Genomic DNA, 27,515 nt, shown 5'->3' on the forward strand with positions numbered 1-27,515 from the left:
TGCTGATATATTTTCTCCACTGGCTTTCATGTACACATTATGCAATTTGCTTAATGACTCAGTGATTATTTGATGACAGTCACCTTCCCCCAAACCACCCGCACCTAGATCAACTGTCCACCTAGATCAATTGTTCATCTAGGTCAACTGTCCACTGTCAAGTCATGAAGACGCTGAGGTCTGGGACTTAAGAAGGACAGCCCAAAAGAGAGCTCGGCTGGTGGGCACAGGGACCTGGGGCCTCGAGAGCAAAGAACAGGTGGCCACAGGGCCAGGGTGGCAGTGTGCACTTGAGGGCACCTGCCCAGCGCCCACCCCAGCCAGTGCGGGTCTCTCCTCGCATCAGCTCGGGAGGGAGGGGCCACCCCCGGCACTCCACGGCCATCCGGGGAAGGAAAGTTGGCGGGGCTGGCAAGGGCGTCTGGTGTATATAAAAAATGTTTCTCCCAGGAGGGCCGCTGAAAACAGAGACTCTGAGATACTCTCATTCTTTTCCTTATTTGCCACTCTGAAAAATAAGCCGTTCTTCCTATTCTGAAATGGAATACAGGTCAAAACCTCCTACGGTGAACAGTGACCCAAAGAAAAAGATCACTAGATCCAAAATATTTCTAGTTTGGCCAGTGGCCCCAAGTAACTCTACTCTGTTTATTTGGTTAGAGTAAAGCTCTCCTGGGGGATGAAACGCCTAACCCAGTACGAAGCCTGCCTGTGTCTGCCTGGGTCCCATGAAGAAGGACTGAAGGGCAGGAGGCTCCTTGCCCCTCCCCACCCCGGGAGGCCCTTCTGTGTTCCCACCAGGGCCTGACTGTGGAAGAGAACAGCTGCCCGTGCCCCCTGCCCCGCCCCTGTCCCTGCCACGGCTGACATTTAGGAGCTCTGTCCCAAGCGTCCACCGTGGCATGCAGAGCCGCCCCACACCCCGACTCCCTGGGGCCTCGGCCCCCCAGCAAGGCCGGCTTGACAGGAACCAGTAGCCAGCAGAGGCCTGAGCAGAACAGGGTCCGGAGCTGGCAGTGGGGCTCGGGGCCACAGGTTCCCAAGCAGACTTCCCCCACCTCACGGGCAGCTTCTCCTCTCCAGCGGCCCAGCGGGGTCCAGCACGGACGGAGGGCGGGTGAAACGCCAGCTCCTGCCTTCAGCACGTGGTCACTGCCCTGCCCTGCCTGCAACAGCAGCCACCAGAGAGCGTCCGCTGGGAACCACAACGCGCCCGCACCCCAGCGGCCATCCTCGGGTCACGGAGCCTCATGGCTTCCTTCACCGCCGTGGCTGAGATTCCTCGGTCTGCGCCATGACGGGGCCTCGCCTACATTGGAAGATAGGTGGTTCCCCTGTGTGCTCCCCAGTTACACGGGTTCGACCTTCACTAAATCTTTACCAAATCCCCACTCCACAGTGACCGGCCTCGCACTTGGCCCGAGGTCACGGTGTGTCATGTTTTTCTGCGGAAGGACCCCACTTCAGACAAGACCAGGGGTATAAACCGCACACGAGCAGTCAGCCTCCAGCAAATGCATCTTTACAAGTCCTATGAGGTCTGCACTCCACCCACTGCACATCCACGGCCACGTCCGTTTAAACATATTTCCCAAAGAGACGCGCACCCCAAGTTAGGGAAGCGCCGCCCTGGGATAACGAGGACCAACAGGACAAGACTGAGAGGCAGGAGCACGACCCATGGCTGAAAGCACGACACCGGGCAGGGGTCTGCAAATGCCCCGTGCCCCCTTCTGACCGGCCGAGGGCACCTGAACACATCCTTGGCTTTCAGTCTTTCCCGAGTGCATCCTAAAGATGTGAGATCATGAGTTCTAGCCATGGTCCCAATAGGGCACCCTCAAGACCTCTGGAACCAGTGTGGTGCTTCTCACAACAGAACAGGGCTGGGCACCTCCTTGACACTGTTCCTCAGGAGAACCAGCAGCGTGAAGGGGCCTGCGGTTGCCTGGGGTGGGGGCAGACGTGAGCGGCACCTCGTGGCTCTGTGGCTCTTGTTACTGACCCCACAGGCGTGGGCAGTTGCATTGCAGGGACCAAGGACACACTGGCTCCCCTCCGCTGGGGACTTCCTGGTCGTGAGCTATGCCCAGAGGAGTCAAAAAGGCACAAGGGGAGACAGGCCTGGCTCCAGCCCTTCGGGTGCCCAAGGCACTGGGTGCCCACAGCCCCTCCTCGGGAAGGTGAGGTATGGGCTTGTGACACCCCTTCCTTCCCTCGGGAGCTGAGGAGAATGGGCGGTGGTGGTTTACTGCATGTTCAGAAAAGGCCTCCACCCTCACCACCCTGCGTGGGACATGGGATTTGTGCCCTCAGGAAACTCAGTCCGAGAGGTGGCCTCACATGCGCGGATGTTACAAGCAGAGCCAGGTAAGCGCGGAAGCCTGCCAATGTATCTTCCTGGTCCCTTTCGGGGCACCCTTTACCCACATGCCCTACTTAAACCACTTGAAACCCTTTCCAGATGAGGGCAGGTGCAAATCCAGGAATTTATACTTCACAAGAAAAGTACTTCCCCCATTGAATATTTAAAAGAGTAACTGCACCCATCTGCATTTGACCCTGCTTCCTACTCACACTTTCTTCAGAGTTTGCCCCCCAGAAATGTGACCCCCTGTTATCAGCCAGGAGCCCCAGGAATGGGTAAGGCCCCAGCTTTAACTTTCCCACTTGTTCGCTTATCAGCAGCAGCCTCCCCGCCCCCCCGCTCCCCACCACCGACCCCATACCACGGCCTCCAACCTCTTCCCCATCTTCCCCCAGTTAAGTTCAAGACTTGGGGAAAATAGAAGCAGCTGCTCTTCACAAACTACTTTAAACCTTACAATGAAGCCAACCAAAATAACTCCATAGTTCAATGTCAGCTGCGGTGGGGAGGAGCTGCAGAGTTCTCTCGCCGGCGGCCACGGGGCTCCCTCCTGAACTCATCCAAGTTAGTATTTTTATCACCAAATCCTAAGACTATCAGAAAACATCTGAGGACGACCAAGCACGGTGTGACCTTGAGGAAGTCGCCTGACCGCTCCAGGTCATGTGCGAGGCCTTAGGGTGTGAACAGACCACTTCCCGGTTCCTTCCACTTCTACACGCTTTCATTCTACAACTGAAAACCACACACGAAGGTGTGTGTATCATCATGAGAGAGAGGCCTTCAGAGCCCAGCAGCAACCTATAATAAACAGACTATAAACTCAGCACAGCTCATGCTTTCTTCAAAAGACTGATTTTAACAGGCAGAAGACATAACCGCAGCTATGAAAACCTCTCCCGGCGGATACTAACTACAGCATCGTGACTCAGCTGCTCTGATGCTCTGATAGGTGAGGTCACCTGGATACTACAGGTGTTTTCACAAGAGGAAATAACCCACACGCAGGGCACGGAGCGCAGACTGTGCCCCTGCCACAGACCGGCCTTCTCCCCAAAGTCCCTCGTTAACCCTTCACGGCAAGTCTGGAGTTTCCCATTTCCATGGCCAGGACGCTGGGCTTCTGGCCTCCTTGGCTGATTGGACAATTACAGACAGTTGAGTACTGTCTTTTCTGTGAACACTAGCATGTATTTAGCTTAAAAGGATCTTCTGTGCGGCATCTTTTCAGTCTAGCGAGAGAATGCTTTAGGCCATAACAGGTGAAAAGTGCCTCCTTTCACCTGCCACCCCATTCAAGAGCTGCCAAGGTACAGCAGGCTCTCTGCTGGGCAGAAGCAGGCAGCCGGGTGGAACAGCTAGAATCTCCAGCATCTGCAGACAGGCCTCAGGGGGGCGGTGAGGAGACAGCTCTCAGACCTCCCAGGGCACAGTCCACAGGGTAGCACACAGGAGGGCCCGGGCCAGGGGCACCTGGAGGAAGACGGGGCTTAGAGAAGGAACAGCTCCATCTCGTACCCTCTTGCCCAGCCACCGAGGGGGACTAGACGGCTTTGCACCGACCCCCACGTTTCTCCCACCCTCCTTGCCCCTTTCAAGCCTATGTCATGTCAACAGCCTCCTTTTTGGTGGTGGCTCACATCTGTAATCCCTGCACTTTGGGAGGCTGACGTGGGAGGATCGTTTAAGTCCAGGAGTTTTAGGCTGCAATGAACCATGATCCTGCCACTACACTGCACTCCAGCCTGGGCGACAGGCTTGAGTATGTCTTAAATTTTTTAAGACAGGCTGGGAATTCATATTCACGCTGCCCTTCAGAGCCTCGAGGGCTGCCCTTGTGCAGCTCATTCAAAACCTGCAGAAGGCTGGCCGCCCAGTGCAAAACACACAAACACCAGAAACAGAAAGTTCACAGAAAAGGAGATACAAATGGCACTTAGGGGTGTTCAAGCTCACGTCCAGTAAGAGAAATGCAAATTGCAAGCGCACCGGTACGCCACATTTTCACATACGACAGAGTGACCCACCACGGGACAAGGCTCCAGGCAAAAGCCCTGACCGTGTCTGATGGGGACCACGCCTGGTTGGACCGCTCATGAGAAGCACCCTTCTCTTGCCCCACCAAGTTAGATCTCCTGGAGCCCAGCTAGTCTACACACAGGAATTTCTCCTACAGGCCTACTTCACACAGCCAGGGACCTGTGTACTGACTATGGCACTGTCCTGTCCTGCAGGACTGAGGCAGCCAGGGCCCAGCAAGCCGCAGTGAGCGGGGTCACACTGCCTGAGGTCTGTGCTGGACACACAGCAGGGACCAGATGGGACCCATGCTCTTGGGGCACTCACGGAGGGTGCCGGCCCTGGCTACTTCATGCAGAGCCACTGCTGGGTTGGGAAAGATGACAGGAAGACGAGGGCAAGGGGCACAAGTCCCTGTGCAGCCACATTTTCTGTGGGACTCCCCGTCCAAATGCAGATGGCCAGGCAGCTGGCACAGCAGGAGAACTTGGGGAGCAGTCTGGACTGCAGTCAGAGATGAGTCAGTAACATCGAGGCGCTAATCCTTCGGCGTGGGTGGGAAAAGAGGTCCAGGAAAGGATCCCAGCTCCCAAGAGGGAGGCACAGGCAGAGATGTGGTCCCAGAGGAATAAGCAGGGCCTCAGCCGGCCATGAAACCAGCCAGGTGCACGATGGAGTCAGGGCCTGGGGAAGAGGATGAGCGGAGAAGGCGGTGCCAGGGAGCAGTGGGCACAGAGGCCAGGGAGAGCAGAAGGGGCAGAGGTGGGGACGGCGGGGGAGTGCACACTGCACTTTCGAGAAGGAGTGAGAAACAGGGCTGCTGCTTGGGAGACTCGGAGCCAACAGGGGTTGTACTTTTGTCCTTTTTAGTGAAAGACATTAAATCTTACACTGATCAAAAACCTAAGTTCCACGCCTTAGTTCCCCTTAACTCACTCACCCCTTCCATCTATGACAGACAGTCATCTGGAGTGAAGTCTGAGAGTCACAAAGATGTTATCTCAACCGTGGCTCAGCATTCAAACAAGGATTCTAATCTTTCAGGGCTCCAGATGGGAAACAGATTGCTGAGAATTATCAGTTTTATTTGAAGAGTGCAGAGAGGCGATTTGTACAAATGGGTATGACTGGGTTTTCCTTGGGCGGAGAAGAGCCGGCTGGCCTGCTGAGAAGCCGGCTTCCTACTCTGGTGGACGCCATGCTGGAAAGGGTCAGCTTCCTGTAGTAAGAGAAGCTAAGAGGTCAGGGGCCAGAGGGACCTTCAGGGGGCCCCTGCGGCTGTGGCCTCTGCAGAGGGGGGCTCAGGGAGGCCTGGAGTGAGGGCTAGAGAAAGCCCATGGCCCGGGGTCTTCCAGCCCAGCCCAGGGAGCACTCCAGGTAAGGCAAGGCCTCACCACCCTCCAAGTCCTCAGCACTAGGAGCACCAAGAGCCAACTCTGCCCTGGAGGTCCTGGACACTGGAGCGAGGTGCCCCCGGCCCTACAGCTTCAGATCCCAGATCTCAGTCCCATACAAAGCATGCAGTCCCTCACCTCAGCAGGGAAAATGAGCTAGCAGAGAACTCCAACACCCAGACATCGCCCTACAAAGAACTTTAAAGAAGTAAAAAGCAAAAAACATATTATGTTACATTATGCTAGACAGTACTATCATTATACATCATATGTATAATTATACATGTCCATATATAATATATACACGTATATATGTATATATTATACATGATCTACATCTACGGTCATCTAACACTGCACTGTGTATAAAGGAATCTATTTTTTTTTAAGTGCGTGGTGCACATCTGGCTGTGAGCTCACCACACGTGCAGGTGTCTGACCCCAGGCTCCTCTCCAGGACTCCTCGGCACCGGCAGAAAGGCCCCAAGTGCCGCAGCTCCAAGCCCGGCCCTCCCACTCAGGCTGGGCTCAGGGTTGAGAATTCCACCCGCCACTCCAACGCTGCCAAGTCTTATCTCTGCCACATTTCTCAATGTGACATTGCACAATTCTTTTGGACAACCTTGACTTTCCGTGGTGCTCACTGCTAATTTTAACTACCTGATGTTTCCCCACAAAGTAAATATGAGGTGTTCATGCCACCACCATGGCAGCGTTCCAGTCGTTCTGCAGATTCGGCCAGTTTCGGTCATGACAACGACATGAAACACAACAACCCAGGCGTGAGGACAGCCACCCTTGGGATTTATCTCCACTGGGGATGAAACCAGGCCGCCCTCCTCCAGGGTTGCCAAACACAGCTCCCATGAACGACCAGGTCAAGCACGTTGTCCTTGGGTCCAGAGACAGACCAGGCAGCCCACGCTGCGTGTGGTCTCACCCTGCGGTCCAGAGACTGCAGGGATGTGGCGGGGGGGCCTGGGGAGGATCTTCCCTGGACACACATAAACAACACCTAAATTGTTTTGTTTTGTTTGAGACTGGGTCTCACTCTGTCACCCAGGCTGGAGTGCAGTGGTGTGATCTCAGCTCACTGTAACCTCTGCCTCCTGGGCTCAAGCGATTCTCCTGCCTCAGCCTTCCAAGTAGCTGGGATTACAGGTGCCTGCCACCATGCCAGGCTAATTTTTGTATTTTTAGTAGAGACGGGGTTTCACCATGTTGGCCAGGCTGGTCTCACACTCCTGACCTCAAGTGATCCGCCCACCTTGGCCTCCCAAAGTGCTGGGGGTGATCCACCCACCTCAGCCTCCCAAAGTGCTGGAATTACAGGCATGAGCCACCGCACTGGCAAAACACTCCCTAAACTGTATACAAAATTGCATCTATTTGCATTTTTGTGAGAACAAGTTTACAGCTTTCACCACATCTCCAAAGGAATCCATGACCCAGAAAAGATAGAGAACCAGCCCAGTCTGGAGAAAGAGGGCTGGGGGACACACACACGTTCATCTGACTGGCCAAAGGAATTTTTGTTGTGATGTGGTTATTATCTTCTCATAATTTTTTTTTAATCAGTCCTCCCTTTTGTAGTTTACTTCAGAATTTAGTTGGGCAACTTAGGCTCATACCAAAACAAAAAAAGGGGGGCAAATAGAAACAAAGGAAAATAGATTCTAAGTTTAGGAAAAGCTATAAGTAACAGCGCAGATCACTACAGAGCTATTTTCTGAAGCTCATCAAACACGTACTTGGTGATGTCAGAAAGTAACAGTCAAACCACATTTTCTAGAACTGATCCAAGAGGAATGGACAAACGTATGAACGACTACAGGTAAAACTACTGGCATCTGTCAAATAAAACAAATCAGGCGAGCAGTGGTGTCTGGAGTGGAGTCCCTGGGTCAATGTTACTGGCGTGGCTTGCCAGGGCAGTGTGAGCTTGTTGTGAACCCTCTGTATAGGTGTTAACTCATGCATTTTGAAAAGTAACCCAGGACAGACCCAGCCAAGGAAAGACTGAGCTAGAAAAAAACAGCAAAATACTGGTTTCACATTTCATAACCAAAGCACAGGCCGTCATCCAGATAAAACGTTCATCTCATCTGCATGTTAGGTTTAAAGAAGCGGCTGGGACACCACCGCTCAACCCTCAGATTCTGGGGTCTGGCCACCGCGTTGGCCCTCAGAGCTGCTGCTCCTGCGTGCCTGGTGCTGGGAGGCCATGCGCTAACTTAGGTATCACAGCACAGAGAAACCAGACCTCACGGCCCTACTCCCCGCCCCTCACCGCCCTGGAGCTACCTCGAAGCTGCACACGGCAGACCAGACAAGCGGGTGCCCATGCACAACCTGGGGCAGGTTCTCACAGGAGAAAGCGGCTCACACTCAGGAGACCCGCATACATCCCCGACCAGGGCACGCGGCATTCTGGGCCCGCCAATCCAGCTGTGGGCTCAGGCCACGTGGCACACTGGGCCCGCTCTGGGCTCAGGTTCCTCAGCTATGTGGGCCGACACAGACCCCTCCTTCTGCTCCCTCCCCAAGGCTCTAAGTTACCGTAAACTTATGGCCACAGCTCCCACCCAACAGGGAACCACACAAGGAGGCCGTGGAGCACAGAGCCCCGCACGCGCCCAGGGCGGGAGGCTGGCCAAGCACACAGGCTCCTCGGGTCCCTCCTCGGAAGGCTGCGGCCCGCTCCTGCACCCCTGCTCTCTTGGGGGGTTCCAGTAACAGCTCCCTCCGTGTGCCCCTTGGGCCTGGAGTGGAAGCAGCAGCATGAGGCTTCACCCCTCCTTGCTGGTGTCCCTCAGCCCTGCCCGACCCTCGGTCCAGTCCTTCCACTGCCTCCTCTCTCTCTCTCCTTGCGGGTGCCACTTGCCGCCTGGTAACACGAGGACCTGACTGACACAGCAACTAACATCGCTCCACAACACACACAGGCATACACAGTCTTCATGGGTCACTGAAGGTGTCAGTGACAAAAACCACACCCTATCAACGATGATGAAGGGCTGACTCTAAGAAGTTCTCCATCAGCTTGTTAACAAATCAAGACTAGAACCATCAGCCTTGAAGCTGGTTCTAAACTGCAGGACAGATGAGTGCGCAGATGCCTGACTCTGGGACACTCAGGCAAGGGGCCTACATACCCCCTAGGGCCCAGATTACAGGTCAGTCATCGGAAATGGGGATTGGACACCCACATGCATGGTGACTCGAGGACAGCACCATCCTCCCCCACCCCCCTACTGAGGCTGGATGCGTGGGCCTACGTAATGCACGCCAGCAGTTCGCTGTGACTACAGCCACCTGCTTCCTCAAGCCCACAAAGTGAAAAAGAAAATGCGGCCGGGCGCAGTGGCTCACACCTGTAATCCCAGCACTTTGGGAGGCTGAGGCAGGTGGATCATGAGGTCAGGGGTTCGAGACCAGCCTGGCCAACATAGTGAAACCCCATCTCTACTAAAAATACAAAAAACTAGCCAGGAGTGGTGGCAGGTGCCTGTAATCCCAGCTACTTGGGAGGCTGAGGCAAGAGAATCACTCGAACCCAGTAGGCAGAGATTGCAGTGAACCCAGATCACGCCACTGCACTCCAGCCTGGGCAACAGAATGAGACTCCGTCTCGAAAAAAAAAAAGAAAATAAAATGCATGGCAATGGCACTGTACAAAGTGTAGGGTGGAATCCACAAAGTTCCACTGAAGACAGTGTGGCAACGTCTGCCTTTGAGCTTAGCTTAGAGTGTTGGGACAAGGGGGAAGGCATGCTCGGAAATGCATTTTCTGTGTATAAAACTTCTCTGCAATCAAAAAATGGAAACAGACCGGGAGCAGTGGCTCATGCCTGTAATCCTAACACTTTGGGAGGCCGAGGCGGGCAGATTGCCTGAGGTTGGGAGTTTGAAACCAGCCTGGCAAACATGGTGAAACCCCGTCTCTACTAAAAGTACAAAAATCAGCTGGGCGTGGTGGTGCACACCTGTACTCCCAGCTACTTGGGAGGCTGAGGCACAAGAATGGCTTGAACTTTGGAGGTGGAGGTTGCAGTGAGCCGAGATAGTGTCACTGCACTCCAGCCTGGGCAACAGAGCGAGACTCTATCTCAAGAAAAAAAAAAAAAGTAAATGTAAAAAAAAAAAAATCATCTGCGGTAAAGATCTACAGAAGAAAAAGTGAGAAAAAATGGTTTGAACAAGGGTTGAGACATCTGGTTTGGGGATTCAGGCCAGCTGGGAGCAAAAAGAAGACCCTTGAGCACGCCACGCTGCAGACCAGGAGGACCTGAGTCCGTGGCCCAGGATCTCTGTGGACCAGGGTCTCTGTGTACTGTTAGCATAGCACTCCCCCAGGGCCAACCGAGGGACCCTGCCTGAGCTTCCTGGGGACAATGTGCCACCTGAGAAAACCCACAGCGACTGGTCAGGGTGGCTGGACAGAAGCAGGTCTCAGTCAACGCCTGCTGTGAATGAACAAGCCGCATCGTGAGGGACCAGTGCGTGCAGAGGGAACGTGCACCGGGGCCAGCCCCTGCCTAGAAGCAGAGCAGGAGGTCAGCAGAGGCAGCCCTGACCCCAGCCCCTGCCTCACCAACCCAATTCCAAGGTAGCACTGCAGGCAGACGGCCAGTGGGGACAAGGCTGGCCTGAGGCTTGCTGGGACACACGGTCCCTGCTGGTCCAAGGCTGGGACTGTGGAGCCCCATGAGGCCTCCCCAGAGCGGTCCCCTCACAGCCAGTTCCCTGTGAGCAGTGGAACTGCACCAACACTCCTGTGGCAGGAACGGCTGTGAGCCCAACGTGGCAACCCACGTCCCAGGGAACCCATGCATGCTAAATGGGGGCCACCAGCCAGCATGGCAGGAGAAACACACATGTGAAGACAGAGGGCAGCACAAGAGAGGGGAGCGGCGGTGCTGAGCCCCAGGCCCAGTTGGTGCGGGACCCCTGGGAGGGAGGCACCCTGGGAGGGAATCAGCTCCTAAGTCACCACTTGCAGAGCCCCACCAAGGGCCAATGCCAAACCTAGGCCTCATCTCACCCTGTAGGGGCTCCCAGGGCGCTCCCAAGTGGCAGCCTCAGCTCGAAGGTGAGGAAAGTGAGTCAGGAACTGGCAGGTAATGGAGCATTCACACCCGGCAGAGTGGGGGCAGCAGGTTCCCCAGGTTCTCCGGGGACAGTCCTCCCACTGGACTTCAGGAGAGAGCTGCGGGCAGGCCTGTCTGTCTTGGGTTGGCAGAGGGGTGTGGACATTCCAGAGAGGGAAGTGAGAACACACACTGGACAGGAGGAAGCAGCGCTGTGTGGTCAGAGAGGAGCTGCCACAGGCTGGAGGCACGTGAGCCAGGGAAGGCAGCCCCTGTGGGTGAAGGGAAAGCAGGAGGGAAGCTGGGACCACACCTGCTTTATGGGTGGGGCCCTGGGGCTCACAGAAATTAGAGATCTGCCCCAGGCCCCTGAGAGAGGCACCAGGATCCAATCTCTGCAGGACCTCCCAGTCCTGGCAGGAAGAGCCCAAGGGCACCAGGCGGAACTCCCAGGGCCGCCACCTTCAAGTTAGGCTCAGTTCCTCCATGAAGATCTCTCTCTTTTTAAAATGGAGATAACAGCGCATCACAGGGCTATTAACATTGAAAGTTTAAGTGTTATCAGGAACTACCGCACTCAGCAGGGGACAGGTATAAGGAAATCCCTTCTGCAATCACGTGAAGGCATCTAAGATGCAAAGAAGCTGGTCTGGAACACCCACTTCCACAACACAGCACCCAGGGGGATGCAGAAAACAGGGTAAACGGCTCCACAAGCAGCTCCATCTCCCTGAACTGCCCCACGGCAGCACTGACTGAGGACCCTCGATTGACCACTCGGAACCCAACATCAGTCTGAAAGGTCTCCAGAGGCTGGAAGCACCTGGGAAGGTTACCCTGGTTGAGTGAACGTGATGAGAAAAAACAACTTCTCAAGGCTGAAGGCCTTGAGCGCCCCAGCAGCCAGCAGCCCTGCACCGCCCAGGATGGTGCGGAGCTCATCTCGTAAGGTCAGAGGCTCCCTGGCTTTGGTGCTGGAGCCCTTGCCCCTCTGGCACAAAGGGACAAGGTGTCCACAGCCCGGGGTCAGCCCGACAAGACCACCATCCAAGCCTGGCCCCTAGGAAACAGGCTTCCAGCCTGGGCAACATGGTGAGACCCTCTCTATATAAAAATATTTAAAATTAGCAGGGCACAGTGGCTGACGCCTGTAATCCAACACTTTGGGAGGCTGTGGTGGGCGGATCACAGGAGGCCAGGAGTTTGAGACCAGCCTGGCCAACACAGTGAAACCTGGTCCGTGCTAAAAATACAAAAATTAGCCAGACATGGTGGTTCATACCTGCAATCCCAGCTACTCAGGAGGCTGAGGCACGAGAATCGCTTCAATCCAGGAGGCAGAGGTTGCAGTGAGTTGAAGTGCAGTTGCCCACTGCACTTCAGCCTGGGCAACAGAGTGAGACCCTGTTTCAAAAAACAGTAATAAATTAGCCTGACATGGTGGCACACGCCTGTAGTCCCAGCTACTCAGGAGGCTGAGGCAGGAAGATGGCTTCAGCCCAGGAATTCAAGCTGTAGTGAGCTATGATTGCACCGCTGCACTCCAGCCTGGGTGACAGAGCAAGACCTCATTTCTTAAAAAAAAAAAAAAAAAAATTTAAAAAATTAAAAAAAAAAAAGGCCAGGCATGGTGGCTCATGCCAGTAATCCTAGCACTTTGGGAGGCTGGGGTGGGTGGATAACCTGAGGTTAGGAATTCAAGACCAGCCTGGCCAACATGGTGAAACCCCATCCCTATTAAAAATACAAAAATTAGCTGGGTGTGGTGGCGCACACCTGCGGTCCCAGCTACTCAGGAGGCTGAGGCAGGAGAATCGCTTGTACCCACGAGGCAGAGGTTGCAGTGAGCCGAGATCATGCCACTATACTCCAGCCTGGGTGACACAGCGAGACTCCATTGCCAAAAAAAAAAAAAAAAAAAAGTGGAGGGAAAGACCCTCACGCCCTTTACCATATGAAGACAGAGCAAGAAGGGGCGATGTTTGAACCAAGAAATGGGTCCTCAGGAGACACCAACCTGCCTGTGCCTTGTTCTTGGCCTTCCAGCCTCCAGAACTTGAGAAAGAAATCTTTGTTGTTGCAAAGCCACCTGGTCTACGGTACGTGTTTGAAGCAGTCTGACCACCCTAAGTTACTGAGTCCCCCCCCAGGTTTGCCACACTGAACCAGAAACACCAGTGAGGGCCTTGGGAGGAGGGTCAGAAACTGCTTCCTCTGGTTCTTCTCTACACCATCCACTTGGTGCTTCAGGAAGCACAGGCAGCTCCCTGGCTGCCTTCCCCTCTGAGTTATTAAAGCCAAATGCAACAGGGCTCCACCAAGAAGAGGCGGGCACCCGGTGGGCGCCGGGCACTCTGCCTGGCAATGCGGCAAGTGGATGCTGGCGGGGGAGGCAGGCCTGGGGTCCACGCCTAAGGCCTGCTAAGCCGAGGCAGAACTGTGTGGGCAAAAATAAATCCCCAGATGGACAAGGCTCTGAGGGGATCAGGAGAAAATCCACATGGAAATGTTTCAAATCTATTTCCCAGAACCCTATCATCACCAGGCAGAAACCACAGCCTGCATTTACAGGGCTTCCAGGCTCTCCCACAGACCCAGAAAACTTAATCAAAAACCTGTCTGAACTTTACAACCACAAACTGGCACCAGCCACGGGCCCTTATCAGCACACAGCCTCGCTGCTGCAGAGATGGCATGAACTGTCAGGAACCAACCCGGGACTGACAGCCCGGCCAGTGGCCATGCCACACACAGCCTGCACCTGCGGACTTTCCATTTGCAGAGATCTAGGAAATGGCAAAATGCTTTCTTCTTTTTGCGTAGATTTTTGAATTAGCAAAACTGCCACTGGCTAGTTCACTTGTTGAAAAAAACGGTTCCAATTTTATTTTAAATTTGATTAGCTTTAAACATTACCTCATTTCATTTCAGGAAAAGTTAGCAAGATCTTTCTCACACACAGCCACAGTATTAAAGAGAAGGACATGACACCCAAAATTGCAAAAAAAAAAAAAAAACAACCTTCTCCATGTGACTCTTCACCCAGCTTCTCACTCCAGCTGTGGATGGTGGGCCACAGCGCTGCCCGGGAGGCCCACCTGCTGTGGGCACAGCCCCTGTGGCAAGCCCGACTGGCCCACCATCCCCCGTGTCCACACTCCCCAGGCTCTTTCTGCAAAGCTCTTCCCTTCATCCCACAGGCCATGTCCTTTAAAACTCAGTTCAAAGACTAGTGAGAGTCGACAGAATTGCTAACGGGTGATGAATCTGGGGATAACACGATTACACTATTTTCACTACTTTTAGGCATGTCTGAAAACAACCACAGTAAGAAGTTTTTAAGAAGAACATTCTGTTTCTTTCAAGGACCACCTGCTCAGACGTTTTCCGCACCCAGCCATGGGTCAGATGCCCTCCTCGGGGTTCCCAGGCCTGCCCCATCACCCTGCCCAGATGGCTGTCTTCTCAGGCACCTGCCTTGAGCCTGGCACTGAGCAGCCACCTGGGGACCATCTCCAGAATGGAACATACCACAGCAGGCCCAGTCCCCTGCTAGCTCACAGTCTGAGCCTAGTGACAGTGCCCAACAAGAGGGCAAAATTGGGCACCAAAGGCTCAACCCAGCAAGCCAAGTGGCCAGCCCGAAAGAAACAAGGAAACAAATTGGAGCGGCAGCACCTCCTCCCTGACCTCCGCAGGAGCCAGGGAGCCAACCCAGAGGGCAGTGCCAGCTGGGCACAGCTGCCCATACCTGTGGCAGCCAGGAGTCCTTCCTTCCAAGCTCTTGGCCAGGGAGGAGGGGTGTGGGAACCAGCATGCTGCGTGGGCCAACAGCAGGGCTGGCCACAGAGCCCCCTCCAGCAGCAGCTACCTGGCATGGGGAGTGACCGCAAAGGTGCCTCAAAGTCGAATCCAAGGCATGGAGGGCACTGCCGCATTTCTCCAGGCAGAAGACAAACGGCACTTTTCAGTGGGGGGTGGGGGGAGCTGATGAGCAGTGCAACCCAGTGGCCCACAACTGCACTAGGCCGGCCGTATCCGGTGGCTCCTCTCCCTCACCAGTGCCCCCACCAGGCGCTGCTCCAGAGGTCCCAGCTGGGCGCCCGGCACGGATGCAGATGCCGCACTGTCTAGCAGCGTGAGTGCTGCTGTGACCCCTTTTCAGGCGCCTACTGAGTGCTGGAGACAGAAACCCCTCACACACCCCGGTTACCACACGGAAGCAGAAGCTCTGAGCACTGGGTGGCTTCTGGAAGGTCACAAAGCCAAGGAGGGCCCAGCCCGGACTATAAACTCTCCCTGCACCCCACCCACAACGAGGATGCCAGGCTTCATGATGTTTCTACGGAAGGAGAAAGCGGACGGGGAGCCCCGTGCCTTTAAGAATTAAAAACACTCTCGACACCTCAATAGCTCAGTAGCGGGCTAGACATGTTTTCAACAGCCTTGATATTCCCTTCGGCTTACCTAGGGAGACACCTGTCACACTAGAGACACCAGCTCCAGGCTGCAAGTCCATAACAAGACCACCTGAGCTGTGGGCGTCGTTCTCGCCACCAAATCAGAGCTGCTCTTCAAATGGGCACGGTTAGGGACAGCAGAGCGGCCATGGCCGCAGCCCCGGGATCCGGCTTCATCCAGCAGAGGGTGGTGGTGCGCAGGCCCTGATGGGGGAGGACTTCCACACGCCAAGCTTTTAATGCCGTTTTACGTAAGCAACACGAAAAAAACCGCTAGCAGTTATTCTAGTACTCCTGGCTGGGAGCGGATTTGCGTACTGAAGTAAAGCCCCAGGTTAGGGCAGGAATTTCTAGAACCAGCTGGACTCTGCTGTACCTGTTCTTCTTCAGCAGCCAAAATGTTTCTCAAAGTCTTTTAAGAGACTGAAACATTGATTTCAGTATTAATACCCAAAATACCATGAAAATATAAGGATTTGCTGCTTTGGAGAAGGGACCAATGGAGGATCCCCTTTCCAGGGTGATTTAATCCGGTTCTGTGGGGTAATTAGGGGCTGGCCTGTCTTCCTGGTCCTGTTCTTCACTGTTTAAACCGCAGGATTCCTAGAACATGACCGTGGAACTGCTCCTCTCCTCACCCATCCCTGGAACGAAGGCACTGGCCCCATGATCTGAGGACATCATCGCCTCCCCAAATAGCTGCATGGCTGAATTGGAAGCGACACATTCTTAGTGGACTCCTAATGGCCAGCCCTGAGGACAGAAGACAGGTTAAAACTTCAGCCGGACCCACATTACCGATTCCACAGAGTTGGGCGAGTAGCCTGCTTTCCTCCAACAAAGCTGGGAGACGCCAGAGACCCCAGGTCCGTCAAATCTCCTCTTATGTCATAAAACCATCACACAACGCAAAGTTCTACTGCTCTCAGTCCTCAGCGTGCTGTTTCTGAGTGGGATGGGAAGTGGTGGTTTTTTGGTTACTAAACTGATTTTCATACCAAATTTCATTAGGTCTAAAGGCTAAAAATAGTAAATCTTTCTACTTTTTGAGCATCTCCAGATTTGAGCAAATTCTCAGGGATGCCAAGTGTCAACGCCCTGGACCAGCCTCATCTGGTTCTCGGGGAGAGGCCCACCTTCCCAACCCACCCCATGGCCCTGATCCCAACGGCAACCTGATGGCCTGAGACCAGCTGCCTTGCTCCGGAACAGGCACAGCGATGCCCTGTGCAGGAAGAAGGGCGGAGCAGGGTGACCAGATTCCTGCCAGGCAAAAACCTCTAGCAAATCTAAAGTCTGGCCATGTCAGTCTTCTCTGCTTCTAACACACCTTTCTGTCAAATTAAAATTTAACCCAAGGCACAATTCCACCGTCTTACATTTTAGCCCAACCAGATGAAAATGCCGCAGCGTGCTTACTCGTGAAATGGTTCATCTTCTGCCCTTTAACATTGCGCATTTAGAAAACAGGCAATTAAACAGTAAAGCTTAACATGGAGCAGCACGGACACCGTGATCCGACGAAGTGGCGTGGGCCTTACCTGTGGACCAAGTGTGTGAACACAGCACAGCAAGCGACCCGTGCAAACACAGGAGCATCCTGAGGGGCCTCCGGTGTGGGGAACTCAGAGAGCCGCAAGGTCCCCACAAACGCCTGCCTAAAACTGGACTGCCTGAGAAGCTGCTGTGGAGAAAGTCCCGGTGCCCAGGGAGCCCCCACCTCCAGCCTGCCTGCCCCACCTAGACAAGAGGAAGGCACTCTTCCCAGGGAACGTTCCAGCAACAGAGATGTACCCGGTACCAGGGACAGTTCAATTATCCCTTTAATTAAGGCACCTTAAACGGGCCCCACCCCCCAGCTCTTTGAGACCTCCTTCCAGTGTATTTTGTGCATTTAGTAATTGTTTATCAAGATCAATGATATTTATGTTTCTGTGATCAATTCTGTACTGATAATTACAATGACATAAAACATTCTTCTGGATGTTAACTTAGCCTAATGATCACAGAAATGTTTTAAATTGCAATATATACTTTTGTCACAGAGAAGTATGGAGAACAGTCCATAGGCCGGGTGCAGTGGCTCACGCCTGTAATCTCAGCACTCTGGGAGCCTGAGGCAGGAGGGAGGGTCGCTTGAGGCCACGAGTTCATGACCGGCCTGGGCAACATGGTGAAACTCTGTCTCTGCCAAAAATACAAAGAAAAATTAGCTGGGCATAATCCCAGCTACCTGGAGGGCGGAGGTGGGAGGATCACTTGAGCCCAGGAGGTCGAGGCTGCAGTGAGCCATGATCTCACCACTGGACTCCAGCCTGGGGGACAGAATGAGACCCTATCTCAAAAAAAAAAAAAAAAAAAAAAAAATCCTGGGCAACTCAGTGAGACCCCATCTCTGCAAAAAATAAAAATAAAAACTAGCTGGGCATGATAGCATACACCTGTAGTCCCAGCTACTCAGGAGGCTGGAGAGAGAGAATTGCATGGACCTAGGTGGTCAAGGCTGTAGCGAGCCCTGATCCCACCACTCCAATCCAGCCTGGGTGACAGAGGGAAACACTGTCTCAAAAAAGAAAAAAAAGAATGAGGGATGAAAAGACTTTCAAATGGAGCAAACATACAAGTTCACAAAGAAAAAAACTGCCTTGTCAACACTGTTAAAAACAATTTGTTCATTTTTTAAAAGGGTGACTGATGGTAGGTATCATTAGGATATCTAACATTGGATACTTTTTAAAAAGCAATACAATGGTTACTTTTAAATGCCAACATTATACTAGAAATTGCATCTTTTGCAGTTGTTTCAAATTAGGACCAAAAATTTAAACATCAACTTAAAAATGTGTCTACAGTTTTTCAAAGTTTTTTTTGTTTTTTAGATGGAGACAGAGGCTTGCTCTTTCGCTCAGGCTGGAGTGAAGTGGCGCAATCTTGGCTCACTGCAACCTCCACGCCACTCACCATCACCACCACCACCACCACCACCCCCATCCCCGCTGCCCTCCCTCCCCCCGACCCCACCCCTGCCCCCAGGTTCAAGCCATTCTTGTGCTTTAGCCTCCTAAGTAGCTGGGATTATAGGCGTGCACCACCACACCTGGCTAATTTTTGTATTTTTAGTAGAGATGGTTTTGCCACGTTGGCCAGGCTGGTCTCGAACTCCTGATGTCAGGTGATCCACTCGCCTTGGCCTCCCAAAGAGCTAGGATTACAGGCATGAGCCACCGCGGCAGGCGTCAAAGTTATTTTACAGAACACATAAGCAAAAATGTTTTCAGGCCTTTGCTTGACAGCAATGTAACTCTAAAACATTCCTAACTCATTCATCACTGACAGCGAAAGAGCTGCCTCTACGACACTCAGGCAGTCCCCCTCGCCTCGTGTCTAACATGCTCTTAATATGCGATTTCATCTCCAGTGTGGAGATGTCAAACCCCTCCCCCCTCAAAAAACTTACAAAATATTCCCTTCCCATATATACCAAACCAAAAACCATGCTCTTGAATAAATGTATTTCCCTAAAATGATGACTACATTGTTGGTGATAAGGAACTTATTTTCTGTTTTTTCTTGTTTTCTGGCCTTACAATGTCTTTTTTTTTTTTTTTTTTTTGAGACAGGGTCTCACTCTGTTGCCCCGGCTGGAGTGCAGTGTGGGTGTGATCTCCCCTCACTGCAGCCTGGACCTCCTGAGCTCCAGCAATCCTCCCGCCTCAGCCTCTCGAGTAGCTGGGACCACTGATGTGAGACACCGCATCTGGCTAATTTTTTTGTATTTATAGAGACAGGGTTGTGCCATGTTGTCCACGCTGGTCTCAAACTCCTGGGCTCAGGCAATCTGCCCGCCTCAGCCGCCTAAAGTGCTGGGACTATAGGCACGTGCCATCGTGCCCGGCTAATTTTTGGTTTTTTTTTTTTTTGTACAGGTGGGGTTTTGCCGTGTTGCTCAGGCTGGCCTGGAACTCCTGGACTCAAGCGATCCTCCTGCCTCAGCCTCCAAGAGTGCTGGGATTGCAGGAACGAGCCTCTGTGCCCAGCCTGAGTGATTTCCTAAAATTGTGCAATAAGGGTCATATATAAAAGTATAATGACCACCACACCTGACCAGGTAAGCACTGTGTTGATCCCTCTTTATTATCTAAGGGTTTGCTATGCATTTTTCACTCAAGATTTTCCTTTCTTTGAAATAGGAAAAATTTGGTTGCCAGTCATTTCAGATGGCTCCAGGATTTCAAGGCAGAACCCCAAGAGAAACCTTGGGGCAAACTACAAAAACTCAGAGCAAGTAGCGTAACAGAATCCCAGGTTGGAAGGGACTTTTCAATGCAGCAAATTAAGCACCTCTGGGCCAGAGTTCAGGAATGCAGTTTCCTCTCACTGCCAGCAAAATCCTTCAACAGGTTTAGGAGGATGAAAGTACCGAGACCCAGGTCTGAACAATACCTCCCTCACTGGGGCCTGGGCCCAGTAGAGGTGGGAGGGTGAGATGGCCAAGCTCAGTGACTTGAAAGGTTACGCAAATCCCTTCAGCTGCCTCAGGATCCCACTCTGGACTGGCTGGCACCCTTATTCCTGCACTGGGGACAAAATGCCCAGCACTATCCCCCCCCGCGGCTCCCGACAGACTCTGAGAGTGAACCTGTGTTCTGGAGCCCTCACTAGACAGGAAGGTGGGCCTTGGGATGACCCTCAAAATAATGCAGCTACAGCCCAGCCCCTCTAACTTAAGAGAAATCCCACCAGCTGTGGTAGTATGAACCTATAACCCAGCAGCTACTTGGGAAGCTGGGGCAGGAGGATCACTTGAGCCTAGGGGTTCAAGACCTGCTTGGGCAACACAGTGAGACCCCCTGACTCTTAAATACACACACACACACACACACACACACACACACACGCAAAGGAGAGAGACTATAATGCCAGCACTTCGGGAGGCCCAGGCAGGCAGATCACTTGAGGTCAGGAGTTCAAGACCAGCCTGGCCAACATGGTGAAACCCCATTTCTACAAAAATACAAAAATTATCTGGGCATGGTGATGTGCACCTGTAGTACTAGCTATTCGGGAGGCGGAGGCAAAAGAATCGCTTGAACCTGGGAGGTGGAGGCTGCAGTGAACCAAGATCGCACCACTGCACTCCAGCCTGGGTGACAGAGTAAGACTGTCTCAAAAAAAAAAAAAGGGGGGGGAGAGAGAGAACTTCCTCTCCCTCTCACCTGAAGTCCCCAAGCTACACAGCAGCTGAGCCAAAGAGAACTCAGAGCCCTTCTCTCCATCATTAGGGTTTTGTGCTGTTTCCCGCAATCTAACTAGTCGCACTCAACAAATGACCCCTACCAAGTGTCCCGTCTTCCTGGGGCACTAACACCCACGTCCTCTGAGGTGGGAACAATAGCGACCCATCCACGGCTCTCAAAGGGCCACTCTATCAGGGATATGAAACACTAAGTGGGTTATGCGGCTGCCCTCTAAGTCTGTGGATGTTTTTAATCTTCTTAAAATGCCTCCTCCAAAAGTCACTTGCCAAGGAGGCCACTTCGTAAACACTATGCTGTTTCTCCTGTCACCTCCACCCCAATGGCAAGGGGTTGAAAATGACAATATGACCTGTTAAGCTTCCCTTTCGGCAGGCCCCCTCCTGATTCAGGGTAGAGAAGATTCATTTCCACGAACATTAAAGAGGTCTCCCGGTCCTCTGAAAGTGCCTGATTTCACAAAGGCTTAGCATTTGATACTCGGGGGAAAAGGCCACTAGAAGCACATTTTGAAAGTTTCACATTTAAAAAGATCCTTGTTCATTGATTTTGGTGGGGTAATTAAGCTAATCTAAACAAGGGGACCTTGTCTAGGAGCCGGTGGGGGAGGTGCAGCCGCTCAGGTCCTCTGCGTGAAAACCCACTGCAGACGCCTGCTTTTGGGGTCCTCTCACCCCTTCCTTTCTACAAGGCTGCTCTTCGGCTGGGAGGTTTGCTCCCTCTGGTCAAATCTGTTTCCTGGCTCAGGTGGAGACAACCCTTCTGATGGTGTTTCACTAAGTGCGCCTTCGTCAGCATAATCACGCAGTGATGAAAACCTGGGGAACCTAGGAGGCCAGCGAGGAACAGTCCTCACCCATCATTAGCAGGAATGCGGCTTCCAGCATATTCTGGCTCCACAAATTACAGACACGACTCTGCCAGGGGTGTTCCCAAGAAGGGCACTGGCAATTTGGGGTTGTCTGCCACCTACAGTGCTTGTCAGTCACCCTCACTCGGTGCCAGGCCACAAGGCTGTTGGTCACAAACCACCCCAGCCAGCCACTGGGCGTCGGGGCCCTCGGGAAGAGCGGGAGAGGGCACTGGGATGCACCACGGTCAGAACGACAATCACAGCCCGAACCCCTGCGCTGCACTCCTCTGTCCTCCCCACCTCTCTCCTGACAACTCAGATACAATCTATTCACCACCAAGCAACCTCAAGATTGGCTGAAATACCTTCCTCGGCTCCTTTCCTCCATCAGGAAAGGGGGGAGCTGCCGCTGCCGCAGCCCTCTCCTTCCCTGCAGATCTGCGGGGCGGGCTGGGGCGGGATCTCAGAGCTCACGGAAAGGAGGCAGAATCCGGTTTACAGGCTTGCTCCGCCCCTCCCCCACCCCCCTCCAATAAGCAAAGTTAGAGGGTGTTACAAGCTGCAAGACACACACCTTGGAGCTCACCCAGTCCAATCTCTGATCTGCTTTCACGATGCGACAAGGGCCAAAGCTGCAGCACGCATCTCGGCAGGGCAGCAGGCCACTCCCCCCCCACGAGGCCCGGGAGGTGGCCCTGGGCAGCCTCCCCCCTCCCCGCCCTGTGAACACCTGGGCCAAAAAAACACACCTTTAAATACCCAGTGTGTATTTCAAACACATTTCAAACGATTTGCTTCTTTCCTTTACAGCCACTGCCACAAAAACAATTAGCCTGAACGGGTGTGAAATCCTTGATGTGTAAGACGACCTAGTTCCCCAGCGTCTCTCTAGAAACACATGAGTTCTTTACTGCGCCTGAGTCTCCTCCACCCGGAACCTGCAGGGCTGCCTCTTCTCATCCTCAAGTGGCTTCTGCAAAACCTCTCCCAAGCATTTAAATAATCTCTGCTCGTTCTTTTAACAATAATTCAAACCTAGCAGAAAAGTGAGGACACTATACATTTCTTTTAAGGACAGTGAGTGTTACCTGCTCTGATCCCCATGTGTTACACTCCCTAACCTGTACACCAATACTCCAGCTTTTTGTTTTCTTATTTTTTCCTAAAGCCAGCACAAAATAACAGAAGGATAAGATTCCTACCACATTCCACCTGTCTGCCAATGACACAGGAAGGATGAGACCGTCTGGGGAATGGAAGCGCAGGGCGCTCTCAGTAATGCTGGGCAGATGCAGTGGCTTTTCCCCAGCAGAAATGGGCTTCGATTCAGAATCTACCAGCCCACAAGAATCATCTGACCCCACAACAATTAGTTCAATCACTCATCTGGTAAACCCTCCTCGCTCCGGGTCCTAGACTGGAAAAGACAGCCCCCAAAACAGTAATAAAAACGACAAGCCCTGTTTTGCTGGAGTCAGCTGAGGTATCAGATGGGGGTCAGTGGCTAGGTCTGTGAACCTGAAGCCACACTCCATCAGCGACCCGCACTGGAGAGACACAAACACCTCAGGCTCCTTAGGAGGTCAAGAGGCCGTTCCCAGCCCTCCCTAGCCCCCGCCTTCTAGAATCATTCTGAATAGCTAACCAGGAGGCTGGGCCCCGTGTGGATCCGCCTCCGCTGGAAAAGCCGCTGCTGGAAGTGCTCCAATCCAGAGCAGGATACCTGGGGGAGGAACGGGTTAAGCGCAAAGGGGAAAGGGGCAGCGGGTGCTGAGACGCAGAAGGTGCGGGGACTTCTACAGAGCAGGGAATCTGGGCCCGGATGAACTGATGCCCTGGCCTCTTTCCTCCAGGGACAAGGTCGGTCTCAGGAAATCAAGGTATCTTCAAAGGGACACAAGGGAGCGCAGTGCCGATGAGACCGGGGCAGAGCCACAGTCTGGCGGTGCAGGCTGGGGGTCCGAGGTGGGGGACACTGGCTAGCAGTGCTGCCAGGGTCGTGTGTGCACTGGGCAGAGGGAAAGGAGGGGAAGAAGGAAGTGCGTTCGGTTGGGAGGACCGGTCCAGACAGAGGGGAGAGGAGGCCACTTTGCGAGTGGTGTATCGCTGGTTGAATTCTCATAAGTTAGAGATAGCAGGCAGGGGTTAGAAGGACAAGACAGGGTCAGGACCAGGAGTTAGAGGCGCCAGGCTCCTCTCTGGGTAGAGAAACCCGAGGAACTGGGGGCGGGGAGGACTGATGGGTGCGAAAGGGGGCCGGGTCCAAATGAAGGCGCGCGCTCCGGGGTGGGGGCCGGCGTAGGGGGAATCAGGGAGGCTGCAGGGCTGGGGACCAAGGCAGGTGCAATCCGGAAAGAGGAGGCGGGAAGGAACTGGGGGGCCCTTAGGAGCCAGCGCAAGCCGGGTGGGGGCACGTCCCCTCCCCCGGAGAAGGTGCGGGGCTGGGGCTGCGGCGCGGACCCGACCTGGAGGCCGAGGCTGTGCGGGAGGTGGGGGTGGGGAGGCTGCAGGTGCCCGGCGCCCAGGTGCGAGGTGCAGGGGGCGGCGGGGCAGGCGGCTGCGGGCGGCAGGCCACTCACCTGTCTCCTCCGGCCGGGGCCGCGGGGGCGGCGGGGCGGCCGGGCCGGGCCGGGCAGGGGCGACGGGGGCGCGGAGCCCCGGGCGCACCGGGGTCGGGAGGCGGCTGCGGGTCCGGGCGGGGGCTGCTCCCTCGGCCGGCCGGCCGGGCGGTCAGTCAGCGACGCGGGCGCGGAGAGAGCGCTGCGAGGCTGCGGCCGGCGCGCGGAGACAACGCCGCTTTATCGGGTCGGAAACAGCCGCTCCGCGCCGCTTCCGCTGACGCAGCGCCGGCCCCTGCGCCTCATGACTATGCAGCACCCGCCGCCGCGGGACGGGGATTCGGGGGGCGGGGTCTGCACCGCGCGCGCTCATTGGCCTCCGCTGCCGCCCACCCCGCCCCCGAACGGCCGCCCCGCCCCCGCCGCGCCCCTGCCCCGCCCCCGCGCGCGCCGCGGCTCCCGCCCCCGTCTCGCCATGGCCCCGCCCCCAGCCCTAGTCCAGCCCCGCCCCCGCCCTCCTCCCGCTACGCCCCCGGCCCCGGCCCCGGCCCCGGCCCCTCCGCACCGAGCGTCCGCCCTCTCTCCCCTAAAGCGCTGGCCCCCAATCCACCCCATCCCACTCCGCAGCCGCAGGAGGTGGCCCCCGCCTGTCCCCACCTTCTCTCCCTGCTCCTCTCGCCACTCTGTCGCAGAGGGGTCGGGCTAGCCACGAGGCCCCGGCCCCCGGCAGCCCAGCCCCTTGGCAAGCACCCTCCCGCCCCCTCCGCCCCTGCCCGTGGCGCGGCGACATGGGCCCCATCCAGGTGCTGCAGCCCCTCCTCCGCTGCAGGAGAAAACTCTCCTGTTTTCCCCTCCCTGCCACCCTCCGAAGACCTCCTACCTGGTCCCGGACCACCCCCCCCCCGTCCCCAACTCCCCCAACGCCCCGCGCTCTGCAGGTCCCCTCTCCAACCTGGAGAGCGGGGCAGGACGAAGACCCGACCCGGAGCTTCCTGGAGGCTGGGCCTCCCTCTCAGGCTTGGCCCTGGCCAGGGACACTGATCCGTCTCTCCCCACGTGTAGAAGGGCCACAATCCCTAGGGCAGGACTGCTGGGAAACCCCATCAAGACAAGGTCTGGGGAGGCGGCTTTAACAGACAGATGTGATGGGCTGAGGCCAACCCTGTTAACGTCGCAGCCCTGCACCCTTGCCAGGGTTTAAGTCGCTTTGGAGGAATTACTTCATTTCTCAGAACCTTGGCGTCCTCATCTGTAAAATAGAAATCGTAAGATCCATCTCACCTGTTGCTAAAGGAATTTAGAAGTGAAGTGCAGAGCAGAGCCTCCAAGAGCATTGGAAATGGGAAAATCTGACAGTATCAAGTGTTGACAAGGAAATGGAGCAACTGGAACTGCCAGACACTGTTGGTGGAGATGCAAAGTGGTACAACTTTCAAAATCTTTTTGAAAGGCCTTGATTACCCAGCAATTCTGCTCCTAGATACACACCTAACATTGTGTTTCTGTTGATAGCAGCAGTGTTTATAATTGCCCCAAACTGGAAACTACTGAAATGCTCATCAGCCATTAAATGGATACATAAATTGTGATATATTCACACAGTGGAATGACAGCAATGACAGTGAATAATCAACAACTACACACAACAACATGGATGACTCTCACAAATGATGTTGAGAAAAAGAAGCCAGAGGATAAAAAGCCATATTTGTTTCCATGTGGATAAAGTGATAGAAGGTGTATATGGGGGTAGCAGTCAGGATAGTGGTTACCCTTGGAGGGAGGGGTGCCAGAGCCAGGAAGCCGGGCACGGAGGACGTGTCTGGGGGCTGGCTGTGTTCTGTGTCTTGGTCTGAGTGCTGGTTACAGTGTGCTCAGTTTGTGATGACTTTTCCAGCTGTGCAGTCAAGATGCATGTGCCTGTGGGGCGCGGTGATTCACGCCTGTAATTCTAACACTTTGGAAGGCCAAAGCGGGTGGATTGCTTGAGCCCAGGAGTTTGAGACCAGCCTGGGCAACATGGTAAGACCCTATCTCTATTAAAAAAAAAAAAAGACGTGTGTGTTTTTCCATGTGTATGCAGTATCTCAACAGAGGGTTAATAAGTACATCAATGGTCTGTAGACAGTCCAAAGCAGCATCAGACACATCATGAGTGCTCAAACTGTACATCTGCTTCCCTGGTGATTTTTCTTTCAATGGCCAAAGGATAGAGGCAGCGGCAATTCCAGGTGTGCTGTGAGCCAACTGTGTGAGCCTGGGCGCCTACTTAACCTCCCTGAGTCCTCTTCTATAAGTGAGCATTCTAATAGTACCTAGTTCACAAGTTGTCCTGAAGCTTAAACAAAATAGCAAAATGATGCTTTTTAAAATGACAATACAATCAAGAGGACAGAACAGGTAAAGACTTTGTTTATTCACAAATTGCTGGTATTGATTGAATTGTCTTCATTGTCATTCATGCAGTAACCAATTACTGAGTGTGTGCCTACTATATGCCACACGCTTTGCTGGGTCCTAGTTCTGGAGCTGGGAACATGATCCCATCTCTCTTCTTAAGGAGCGCATGGTGGGGTATGTACCAGCCATGGTAGCCATGGAGCCCAGTCTAGGATCAGCCTTGTAGTAGGTGCTCCATAAGTATTTCTTGGGACTGGGCATGGTGGTGGTTCATGCCTGTAATCCCAGCACCTTGGGAGGCCGAGGTGGGTGGATTGCTTGAGCTCAAGAGTTCTAGACCAGCCTGGGTAACATGGCGAAACCCCATCTCTATTAAAAATACAAAAATTAGCTGATTGGGGCAGTGTGCATCTGTGGGCCCAGCTACTTGGGAGGCTGAGGTGGGAGAATCACTTGAACCTGGAAGGCAGAGGTTGCAGTAAGCTGAGATCGCACCACTGCGCTCCAGCCTGGGCAATAGAATGAGACCCCATCTCAAAAAAAAAAAAAAGCCTCTAGAAGAGTAACTGAATGCAAGTATAGAAGTATATGCACCAGCCTAGCAACATAGCTAGGCCCCATCTCTACAAAGAATTCAAAAATTAGCTGGGTGTGGTGGCACATGCCTGTAATCTCAGCCTTCAGAAGGCTGAGGCAGGAGGATCGCTTGAGCCTGGGAGTTCAAAGCTACAGTGAGCTATGATTGCACCACTGTGCTCCAGCCTGGATGACAGAGCAAGACCCTGTCTCAAAAAAAAAAAGAATGTAAGTGTAGGCATGAAGTTTCTCGTGAATGAAACTTAGAAGGCAGTTTCTAAGCCTGAGATGTGGAAACATCCGACTAATTTACTTCTATAACCTGGAGTTAAACACAGAGACCAGAGTAAAGTTAAGAAAAAATATATCCCCATTGTGCAAGCACCTCAACAAGTGTGTGTGCATGAGTGTGTGTGCATGTATGTGCATGTGTGTGCATGTGTGTGCGTGTGTGCATGTGTGTGTGCGTGTGCGTGTGTGCGTGTGCATGTGCGTGTGTGTGTGCATGCCTATGCAAGAGGGCAGTGGCAGGGCCACCCTGC

The 27,515-nt window shown here is 53.9% G+C and overlaps 1 protein-coding gene across 1 annotated transcript in view; it reads right to left on the reverse strand.

The window, feature by feature from the left end:
* The window catches only part of SLC45A4 (solute carrier family 45 member 4), a 101,325-nt gene extending 77,114 nt beyond the window's left edge, over positions 1-24,211 (reverse strand). The window contains exon 1 of the mRNA XM_054657546.2: positions 24,019-24,211. The gene's annotated coding sequence lies outside the window, so the exon portion shown is untranslated. The remainder of the gene's footprint in view (positions 1-24,018) is intronic.
* Positions 24,212-27,515: the final 3,304 nt, after the last annotated feature.

This window comes from Pan troglodytes, chromosome 7, assembly GCF_028858775.2.
Source record: "Pan troglodytes isolate AG18354 chromosome 7, NHGRI_mPanTro3-v2.0_pri, whole genome shotgun sequence".
NCBI lineage: Eukaryota > Metazoa > Chordata > Mammalia > Primates > Hominidae > Pan > Pan troglodytes.